Source organism: Cibotium barometz, chromosome 20, assembly GCF_041138505.1.
Source record: "Cibotium barometz isolate CiBa-2024 chromosome 20, ASM4113850v1, whole genome shotgun sequence".
In the NCBI taxonomy this organism is placed as follows: domain Eukaryota; kingdom Viridiplantae; phylum Streptophyta; class Polypodiopsida; order Cyatheales; family Cibotiaceae; genus Cibotium; species Cibotium barometz.
Genome location: NC_141065.1, coordinates 40176774 through 40187938, shown reverse-complemented (window position 1 = coordinate 40187938; position 11165 = coordinate 40176774). Strand labels below are relative to the sequence as shown.

Below are 11165 nucleotides of genomic sequence, written 5' to 3'. Positions count from 1 at the left end.
ATAGGTTTCATGTTAGTGTAGGTGAGTGAGGGGACATTTCACCTTACTAATATGTGATAATTTATCACCATGATGGCTGCAATTTGCCTAGATTGTATGTGGCTCAGTGCATCGAGGGATGTTTTTTCAGATTGTGTTGTATTCCATGTTTATGATTATATATGTTTTGTTTTTTTTAAATGATTTGTTGGCATTAAGGGATAAAGGAACCTATGCAAGGAATTATGTTATGTGATGCATTTGTACCAACAATGTGCTTACTAATCAAGAACCTCATAGTTGACCGTATCTCAAATTTGGAAAGTGGGTGGTAGGGTAGACCCGATTAGTCGGGTACTTTCCAAAGCAAAAAATATAGATAAATATTAGGTAAGACCCCTAAGACCATGAATGTATTTGTATATCGGATAGTTAAGAATTGGTAATCTTCATAGAATGTTTGGGGTGTTATTTACCAATGAGATCCCTCTCTACCTTAAAGGAAAGAAGGGTACGAGAGGTATCTTACAGGTGGTATCAGAACCATGCTAAGAGTAGAGAGAGAATATAATTGTGACAATTGAATTACAGGTACGATCCCATATGAGTATTGATTGAACAATAGAAATACTCAAATTGACCTTCGACCACTTAGTAGTCCAACCAATTGACAAACGGAGAGCTTGGGCAAGTAACGTTTTAGACTTTTATCGACCACTAGCATCGAGGATAAAGTTTCTATAGTTTCCCTCTACTTATGAATGTATATTCGCTAGTAGATTCGAACTTATAGATGCCGAGCTATGCATCCTTCGGATTTTAGAGAAGCTTGGGGTGCTGAAATACTTCATAGTCTATGGGACTCTTTTCTTAGAGATCAAAGTATCATTGCAAATGGGGAGACTCATTACGCATCCCAACACATCTACAATTAGATAATTCAATTCATCTCTAAGTGTAGGATTTATTGTTGTGGTAGGTTTCACTCAATATTTTCAGGGATCTCTAATTCCACAAAAATCCATGCCTTGGATCTTACCAAGAAGCCTCCCGAGTTTGTCCTAGGAATAAATAACCTTCAAGAAAGTATTGTAAATCAGCACGCAACCTTGTTCACAAAATGTAATAAAAAGTGAATATTATCTTTTTCACCTCTTTAGTTTTCCTCAAGTTTGACATTAAAGTGTGTTCTCTCTTTTCATGCCCATAGGATGATGAAGCTGAAAAGAAATTCTTGCGTAAGCAAATGCAACCCTCTTCCTTCTCAGAAGAAGGAAAAGATGTGGCTAAAGGTGCAAAGGCATGGATAGAGTCCATGACCAACTATTTCTCTCTTGTTGTGGTACTAATGAAGCCAACCAATCTATCTTAGCCCGCCCCTATCGCCCCTCCCCTAAATGATCTTTTCCCTCGCGGTGCTACTACCGAGTGGTCTAAACTCCAGAACAAAGCCCGTTTTTTGCAAAAGAATCGTCGATCCGAAGAGGAATTTATGGAAAAGGTCCTAAATGCGGTTTTCAAGAATGATTTTTAAGAAATAAGCAGTACCATCACTTCTCCCGTGCAAGCTCGAGCAAGGCGCCTGGCAAGAGGCGCGGCGAGTCTCTCTCCGACCAAAAGATCCCCTTTAACGAGAAAGTTTTAAAAAATGAGCCCTCTTCGCTGGGGGTTAAGTCACCTGGTTCAGACTCAATTTACTCATGGGACACCAGTCGTAGTCTTTCGTCCGCCAATTTTGAGTACATGGGTGTGCTTTGTGCCTCGTCATTGTCTCAGTTATTCGTAGTGCTTCGCGCCTCTCAGACTAGTGTCTACCACTGTTGGTGAATTTTCTCTCCCTCCAGGACCAGAATTATTACCCCTATTTAATGAGTTTACATTCATCCCTGGATGTCGGGCACTGTTTCCTTCCCCGCCATCTTTGTAGCCGTCACCTATAATCCGTGCAGGTGTGTTCGCACCCCTTGGAGGGGACGAGAAGGGATTTCTTGGAGCAACCCTCCCTGGTTCCAGACCTAAGAGCGCACTTTCCCATATGAGCATTCGATAGTATGAGTATGAGGAAGAGTTACGGGATAACCACTTGAGATATCCCCCTATTCTTAGATAGGTCGTCCGATGGGTTCACGATTCATTGTTGTGCTTACACACCAGGCTACCCCTCTTCGAAAGCTTCGCGGGACCTACTAGTCTTTGGATCATCGCTTGGAGGGGTTTACTACACAAGGCCCTTGAGGGGACTCTGGCTCCTGCAGAGAGCGGAAGCCCAATGAATGTCGGATGCAAGGCTCCACACCTCATTAAGATCGTATTAGCATACTCTCCTGAAAGAAAAGGAGCAAATCCCATTAAGAGATATTCCGCATTATAGCCCGCGAGACTGATTCAGCTTCAGCTTCTGGTGGATCAGACAGAGTTCAATTAGTTTCTGCTAGGCAAGAGATAAAAAGCAGAATCAATACGGGGAACAAGAGAATGCGAAACCATATCTACTCTCTTACGCTATGACAATCTCACTGAAATTACAAGAACCTACACAGGTTGGTGCAATAATGATAATGGGACCAATAGATACTTCGTACAAAACCATTTGGACTGCAAATCATGATACTCCTGAAAAAGCATATTTGGAATAAGGAGTGAAGCCTTTCCACCAATCAACAGGATTAGTGTACGCTGAGTCCTCTCTAAACCATACGAGCATGTCGCCATATGCATACGGCTCTGCACCCCAACAACTTGCTTTAGATCGCGGGAAACCCACGTTTTTCTGTTTCCAAAAATCTGATTGCAAAACTGTCGATATTCCTTTTGTAGAGGCACATTGACACGTGGTTGGCGGCAGGTAGGGCAAAGCCCTCCCTCAAAGCCATACGTGATAGTCTACCACCATCCGGCTTTCTTTTTCACTCCATTGATAGTAGGAAGAGGTCTGACGTAGTTGTAAGGGTTCGTCGTCTCCTGCTTCTCTATCATCCTCTTTAGCAAAGTGGAAAATTCTGACTCAGCGCCCATGCTTCGTGCCCTTTCGTCCTATTTGGGTTCGGTTCTAGCCCCCTTCGAGTATGCGTGTGGCGGTCATCCCCATGGTTCATTCCCGGGGTCCCTCTCTCGGGGCAGGTCGGGGATGTCATGGATCCACGTCATGCGATCTAGCCTTGGCCCTCGAGTCGGTAAGCAGATCGATCGCTTTGCGGCTATGCGTTCTCTCTCTGAATCTTATGGTATGTCCCATTCTTTTGGTCGAAACTAGAGATCCACCAAACAACGATCAATTCTATTCTGCATTGAGTCAGATTTCGGGGATTCGTGAGATTCGAGTTCGCAGATTGTGTTGAGAGTAGAATATGCCGAAGCTAGGCAAACATCCAGACTCCTTTCCTGCTGGCTGCTGCAAAAGAAAACGGAGTGGAAAAAGAAATAAAGACTTTCTTCCCTTCAAACTAGCGTCTTCCCCTCATGGGGCCCCTTTCAGTTGTGGCGGGTACTATGAGTCCTCTAACTACTTGCCAGAAAAACATCTGGCTAGGTTTCGCCCGATATCACCTATGGCTCTCATCCCAGATGTCCCAGAATGCAGTAAATTGGGATGTTGTTCAGTCTCTTGTCCCCAAGAGGATGGGTAATGTGTTTCCATGCAATGGTTGCTCCAATCCGACCTGGCTAGCAAAGCAATCCCAGCCGGTAGAAAACAAGACATTGTACAGTCGTTCGCTCTATTAACATGCATGGAGGTGCAAGGATAACAGTAGATCATTGGCTACCCAAGGAGACTTCGATTCGTGGATGGCACCTCATCCCGATCCAAAAGGATAGGTTCCACATGGTGTTGTTAGGTACTCCCCGGGAAGACATGATCGACCCTCAACCATGCTTTTACGGCATGCTCTTTCTTCCCGAACTTCTTTTTGAATGTATTCCCATCCCCAAGCTGCTTTAGCCTCCTACACAAGAACCGCAAGTCAAGCCTATTACTAGTTTTGTTGAAGAGCCCTACACCCTGTATAGAGTAGATCATTCCACACTACAAACAATTTGACCACATGGGCTTTAGTACCACAGGTGACTGAACGGCCGCCCTACTAGACCAACCTGCTGTAATAGTCCCATAAACCCCTACTGAAGATAGAGCAAATGGATGGAATGTACCTACATTTGGATCCGACAATACCATACCATAATCAGAAAGTGTAATAGCCCGAGCAACCAAACTTAAATAAGGGTCAGTCAATGCTGCCCCCTCCAAACCGTACGTGGCAATCTTTCATCATACAACTCTCACTCGGAACACCTCAATTGCTAAGAGTATTGCCGTCCCTTCCGTTTTGAAGGTACAATTGTTACTTATTCTTAACGCATGAAGGGATGCCAACGTTGAACTAAGGTTTGTTCTGACTAGTTGCCTTTGCGGCTCGGCCAAGCTGTTGGCATCCCTCCCTCGCTACTATGCGACCTCTGAGACCGCGCATCGTTTGCTAGACAATGCGGAGCGGTTACTTCCCGTGGTTGCTCTCTCTTTGTGTCTTTGCCCTTCGAGGATGGGGTAGGCACACACTATAGCTTTGTAGATGCTTCCTCACTTTGTTTTTTTACGAAATTGCGGGGTAAGCGCTTGCCTAAACCAAAAGACAAAAGCGCTTCCCCGCCTTCGGCCCTCCTCTTCCTCTAGGGCCCAAGGGACAATAACCTAGTGCGGTGAAACTAGGGTAAGTGCCATTGGGCACTCACTAGACATAAAGCCCCTACCCTGTTGTGCCTAGGACAGAGTAAGCGCTACGCACTTCCCTATTTCACCCCATCAGAGCACCCAAATGGTTACAGGTCTTTGCGCACCTGCTCGATTGTTCAAGTCAGTTCCTATGCTGGAATTACTTGTGGTGGCTGGCTGTCCGGCAAGCTTGACCGCTTCATATGAAAGTCAAAGCTTTTGCCCAAATTGGGCCCTGGATTACTCCACCACACACATACTGACGTATTCTGTTCGGGATACGTAGCCCTTCCTCAGGCAGTAGATACGTACCAAGTGAGTCAATCTAACCTTTCTCACATCAACTGAGGGACACCACCTGAGGAGGAGGGCTAAGCCCGGGGACCGGGGAAACCGCTTTTTGTGCTCTCGGCTTTGCCCCTTTCCGATGAAGTGCTTGCTCGCAAACTCGATGGATTATTAGCCCAAGATGTTGTATTGGCCCACTGTATATACTTCTGAGTCAAACATCTATGTAGAAGGGTATTCCTTTACGAAAGAAAACAAGTCTCACACGGCGCACCATAAATGTAATTACCGGAGCCATTACAGAAAGAAAGAAATTAGCACTTGGAGATGGAATAGGTTCTTTTAAAATTGATTTCAAACCATCCGCTAGGGGTTATAACAACCCATATGATCCCACCACATTAAGACCTTTTCGATGTTACATGGAAGCCATGACTTTACGTTTGACTGACACTGGAAAGGCTACTCCTGGTAGAAACGATATGATGATTCCAAAGATTTTAGCTAGGAGACAAAGGATATATGGCTTCGTTTCGTCGGCTAAGATAGATTTCAAGAAAGTGCCTTCTAAAGCATTAGAGGGACTTGCGTTGGCTTTGCCAACACAAGGTCTGTTCTTGATATTTATGGAAGTTCTTTTGTTGGCCGTTAGCAGAAAAAATAGTCAATGAAATAATGTCACTTGATAGGCTTCTAACAATGACGTTACCGACTATTGAAAAAGGTAGTAAGGAAGGTGTGTATGATGTTATTGATGTTGCAACCCAGACCGACATGGATGGTATTGTTACAACCCAGACCGACATGGATGGTATTGATGTAGGAGTTCATACGGATATCCTATCACACTAGCAGGTGCAACTACTCAATTTATTGAATTCCCACTATCTACGAGCCTGGACTCTTATTCCACGACTTCACATTTCTATTATACTCGATACTGACACCAGCGATTGTAATGTATGGCTGTAGCCGGGTATTAAATTACCTCCGCGAGGTGCAAATGCCAGCCGTTGACAATATAGTCTCGGCCACTACTACTCGCAGTGGCGACAAAAGCGACTCTGACTCTCAAGAGCCTAGCGTGCTCTTAGAAGTTGACCTTAATGACCTACAAGTCATTTTGAGGGATCACCCTTCTCATTCTAGGGTGACTCTTTGTACAGCGGAATCGAGTGGTACTTCATGGATGATGTCCGAGTACTGAAGTGTCAATATCCGCATGTTGGTGGTGTCTGAGGCTACTTGAGGTGGTAGTGGATCCGGCCACCTCTTTCCCTCCTTCAGTGCGGAACTTCTTTGTGATTTCCTTCAATATACACAAATTCAAGATTTGTTTCCTAGCATTTGACTTGAAAAACAACCCTTGGAATTCATACAGAACAAAGAATTCATGCCCCCAACCATTTGCTAGTCTTGCTTTAACAACTAGGTTTAGTTCGCTGAAATGATGTCTCGAAAACGAATGTTGCCCGAGGGAGTTGGCTCGCTCCTCCCCACGCTCACGATAAAGAGAATCGGATAGGCTTTAGGAAGGCCAAAGGGGCAGCACGAAATAAAATCGGGATTTTGAAAGTATACACTTAAGATAGATCTGGAACAAGACCCGAATCCCACCATAGGTGGCAAACCCCATTACTCATGTAATAAGACAAAGCTAAGAAAGTAAAATTTACTAAGCCCGGGACAAACCAATAAGAGTAGTTTACAATAAAGAAAGCGTATTAGTAATGATTCTCGAAAGTGAGGCTAAGATGACCAACCTTTAGGGAAGAGATAGGAAAGCCCCAAGAATTCTATGGAAAATAGGGAGGGTCGAAGTAAGCTATGTCTTATGAATGGTAATATGAAGTGGTAACGATCAATCAATTTACATTCTCTTGGCTTTGATCGGGGTTCAACAGAGCCAACCATAGCTTACTTCGACCCTCGGTTGGAGCTCCCATTCTACATGGGGTTCAACAGAGCAAACTTGGCACACCCACCAGCTTCATGTGCATGTTAGACTCCTTGGTTTGTGTTTCAAGATGGGTCGGATGGAAAGACTAGAGAGCCAATGTCTAAAGCACGTAGGTATAAAAGCCTACCACCACAAAAGGCATGTGCTTTGTTCCTTGATTGGCATGACAACATCGAAATGAGTCAGCTAGAGCTCGCTCTTGTCCCACTGCACCAGCCCACACTGATTTAGCACCCTGCGTCAAGCAACGGATTAGCTCGTGCCATTTTGCATCCGATCGCAATGCACTTGCGGCCTCCATTCACTTCCCTCCAAGAAATTTCAAGCACTTTTTAACCCTATTTTCAAAGTCATTTTCATCTTTCCCTCACGGTACTTGTTCACTATCGGTCTCTTGCACGTATTTAGCCTTGGATGGAATCTACCACACCCACTTAGGGCTACATTCTCAAATAGCATGACTCGTTTGATGGAACCTTGTGGAGCTCTTAACCTTTGCGAGACGCCCCTTTCTAGGGGACTTGGGCCCAATCCGTCAACAAAGGATGTCTCTCCAAATTACAATTCGCACAGCAGGAGCCAAGAAATTCTCAAGCTGGGTTCGCTCGCTGGCTACTAGGGAAATCCTCATTAGTTTTTTTTTCCTCCTCTTAGTGATATGCATAAACCCAGCGCGGGTAGCCTTATCTAATTTGAGGTCTATCCAGTTGGTCATGATGGCCCTCTCACTTGCAAGCCCTTTCTCGACACCATCATCATCGTGTGGTGAGCTGGCCATAAAAGCCATCCGTCGACGTGCATTCAGAGCACGCGTTATCACCCTTATAGAGACTGGTCATCGCACTATGCTATCAATGCATTTTAGTTAACAGCAGATAGCACAGTCACCCCCCCGCTCGCTGTCTTCGTCGCGAGCGGGGGGAGGTGTGCTCAAACGACCCCCTCCACCATGTCTTCGCGAGATCGGGGGAGGTGTGCTGAAACGGCCCCCTCCACCATGTGGCCCTTTTGTCCACTACATGGGAGGAGGAAGGGGGCTTGGTGTGGGGGTCAGGTGGATGCTCAAGCAGACATGACCTTGGACAAGCCGCCATGGGGGCGCAAGTTGCATTTAAAGACTAGATGATTTGTGGAATTCTATAATTCACACTATGTATAGCGTCTTGCTAAATTTTTCATTGTTGCAACAACCAAGATATCCGTTGTTGCTGCTGAGAGTCATTACTACATGTTTGATCCTTCCAAAGGGAGGCATCTCAATCCAATGTCGATTGTTTTGTGTGTGCCTCGGCCACCCCCACCCCCCGTGCCCCCGAGGGGGGAGGTAGGTTTATTGAGGAGCTCGGGCCATGTGGCATCATGGGGGAGGGGGGACACCCTCACAAGCGAGGGTGGGGGGGAAGTGTCCCTCTCCCCCCGCACACCATCATGTGGCTGACAGATGGGTATCATAATTGAAAAAATGTTAGAGGGTGGTAGTAGTGAAACCTTAGAGACTAACTCAATTGATGCAATTGAGTTTGGTTAGTTGGCCAATCAAGCAAGTCAAAATTTAGAATGGAGAACCATTGAGAATGTGGGATACTCTTGTAGGTGTGGATGATGGCGAAGATGGTCTTCTAAACTTTGAAGGTGGAATGCACAATGGAGAGGATGCTTTTGAGGAAAGTGATCATGATGATGGTTTTAGCAATTTAGATTTGCTTGGGCAAGAGGAAACAGATGGGGATGCAGTTGGTACATGCAATTGGAGCTGTAGATCTCTTGGTAAAAAGAGGAAGTATGTAAGAAAGATCAGGCATGCTAAGAAAACAAATCAGAATCTTACCTTTTCTTACTCTTGCAAATGTGCCAAACATTGCAACCATAGATTGTTGTGAGAATAAATGTTGCCAGTTTGTGGATCAAGGTAAAATAATGCAAATGTGCCAAACATTGCAACCATAGATTGTTGTGAGAATAAATGTTGCCAGTTTGTGGATCAAGGTAAAATAATGCAAACAAGGGCACATTTTTGGGGTCAAATCTTCTCAAATAAGTCAAATTATATATATGATAGTATAGGCATGGCTTATACTAAGGAAGGAGCTAAGGAATGTTTTAACTTCATGTATGATGAAGAGAAAGTTTGCAACACCGCATAATACACTATATATGGGATAATGAAAACTACCTTTATAGGTACCAAAGAAGCTATGTGAAAGGATCAAGATATGTGAGTCATGGGAACACTATGATAATTCGAAAAGGCTTAATACATGTGGAAATGAGTAAGGCAAACATATAACACTCCATAGTTAACATGCAGAGAAAATGCCACATAAGTCAAGAACTCCTATGGGACTCGTGACTCGACACAACATGTTCTTCCAGCAATGTATAAACAGGTTGACATTCTATGTGAAGTTAATTCGAAAAGGCTTAATACATGTGGAAATGAGTAAGGCAATCATATAACACTCCATAGTTAACATGCAGAGAAAATGCCACATAAGTCAAGAACTCCTATGGGACTCGTGACTCGACACAACATGTTCTTCCAGCAATGTATAAACAAGTTGACATTCTATGTGAAGTTAATTCAACACTCAATTCAATGGGATACAAGGCACTACTATCACAACTCACTTTTTGTAGGTTATGGAACACGGCACTGAAGACGGTTAGTCTTTCCAAAACTAGCACATTTTTAAAGTGTGACATATGTACATCAATAAAGCTCAAATTTGAGTCCAACAAAAACTAAGTGGAGTGCGCTTGATACTTTATGCAAACAAGGACACATATACTATAGTATATGAGTTGCAAAAATGTCGGCTATGCATGGAGAACATTATTAGAGTTGTATCCTACAAAATATCTATGCATAATCCATGAGAAAATGGATCAAAAGAAAACCTGTATACTGTAAATTGACTCTCATTTGTAGGGGAAAAGTGAGGTGTGGCCTCAAGCTTTCCATTCACGATGTCATGTGGGGATTTCTTACCTTTGCTTTTGGTTGGGATGCTAATGTCAACCAGCCACTACACCCCTAAGGATAGCATATAAAGAAGTAAATGAATTGGGGATTTCTTACCTTTGCCTGTGGGTGGTGGGTGGGATGCTAATGTCACCAACCAACCACTAGATCCCTAAGGATAGCATACAAAGTAAATGAATTGCACTTACCTTTGTCACATAAGTGTAGCATGCATCGGTGTGCTGTGGATAATCCTTACACGCATAGAAGGCTCAAGGCGTAGGCCGTCCGTGTCCTCATACTCACAACTATATGGTTGTAGGGTTGATCTCCTCCCTCCACACACACACACAAGAAATGGCATCAATTAACACACACATATGCATGCAAGGAGCTCATAGATAGTTAAGAGAGGGAGATAGTAGAGAGAGCACAAAATTAGCATATATGATTATGACTTGTTTAGTTTACAAAATATCCTTTATAATTGGACCTTTGGATTCACATGTGGCCGGCCAAAGTATAAGAATAATCTTACTAGTTACATAAAGCAACTAGATGTCACTTAGGCTCATTTGTGTAAACTAAAGCTACTTTATTAGCATGCAACATGCCTCTTAGACAAGTGGCAATGCTCACATATATTCCATTACAACATATGCTTGTTTATCTAATTCCTGTAAGCATATTACAATGTATTTTCGGGTAGATATCCTAGGCTAAAGTGATCAAGGTAGGCAATGTCAATGCCGTTCTATCCACTATCCATGTCATCCATGCCTTGCTAGAGTTGTAGGTACATGCTAGTTATGGCAGAGCCGTAACATTCTCAGCTTGCTATATTGTAGATTTTGTCCTTGGAATCGGTAGGTAGGAAGTTGTTGAGGAGGATGAGACTTTGTTGGGTGCTTTGGGGAGTGTTCTTATAGGTAAGGTTAGCAAGCATAGTATATGAATTTAATTGCGAATCATCCATAAGGTGGTTGCTTAAGAGGGTTAGTGTAAAAAGAGGTGAGAGGAAACGGATGAAAGTTAGTCACATATATGGCATGTACATATTTTACAAGTCTTTTCTTTAAATATTGACTAGAATGCAATGGCCTTGGAGCTTTCCATTAAAGCTAGCAAGTGTCCTATTTTTTAGGATTTTCACATGCAACTTCCTAAGGGTAATCTTTTGTGAGTTTTTGGCCTTAGGGTTCCCACTTGAATGTTTGCCTTAGATATGGCATTATGAAGCATTAGGCTAAATTGAATGGTTGTTGAGG

The 11165-nt window shown here is 43.6% G+C and overlaps 1 pseudogene; it reads right to left on the bottom strand.

The window, feature by feature from the left end:
* Nucleotides 1-7991: 7991 nt before the first annotated feature.
* On the bottom strand, nt 7992-8149 carry LOC147627863 (5.8S ribosomal RNA; annotated as a pseudogene).
* Between the last annotated feature and the right edge of the window lie 3016 nt (nt 8150-11165).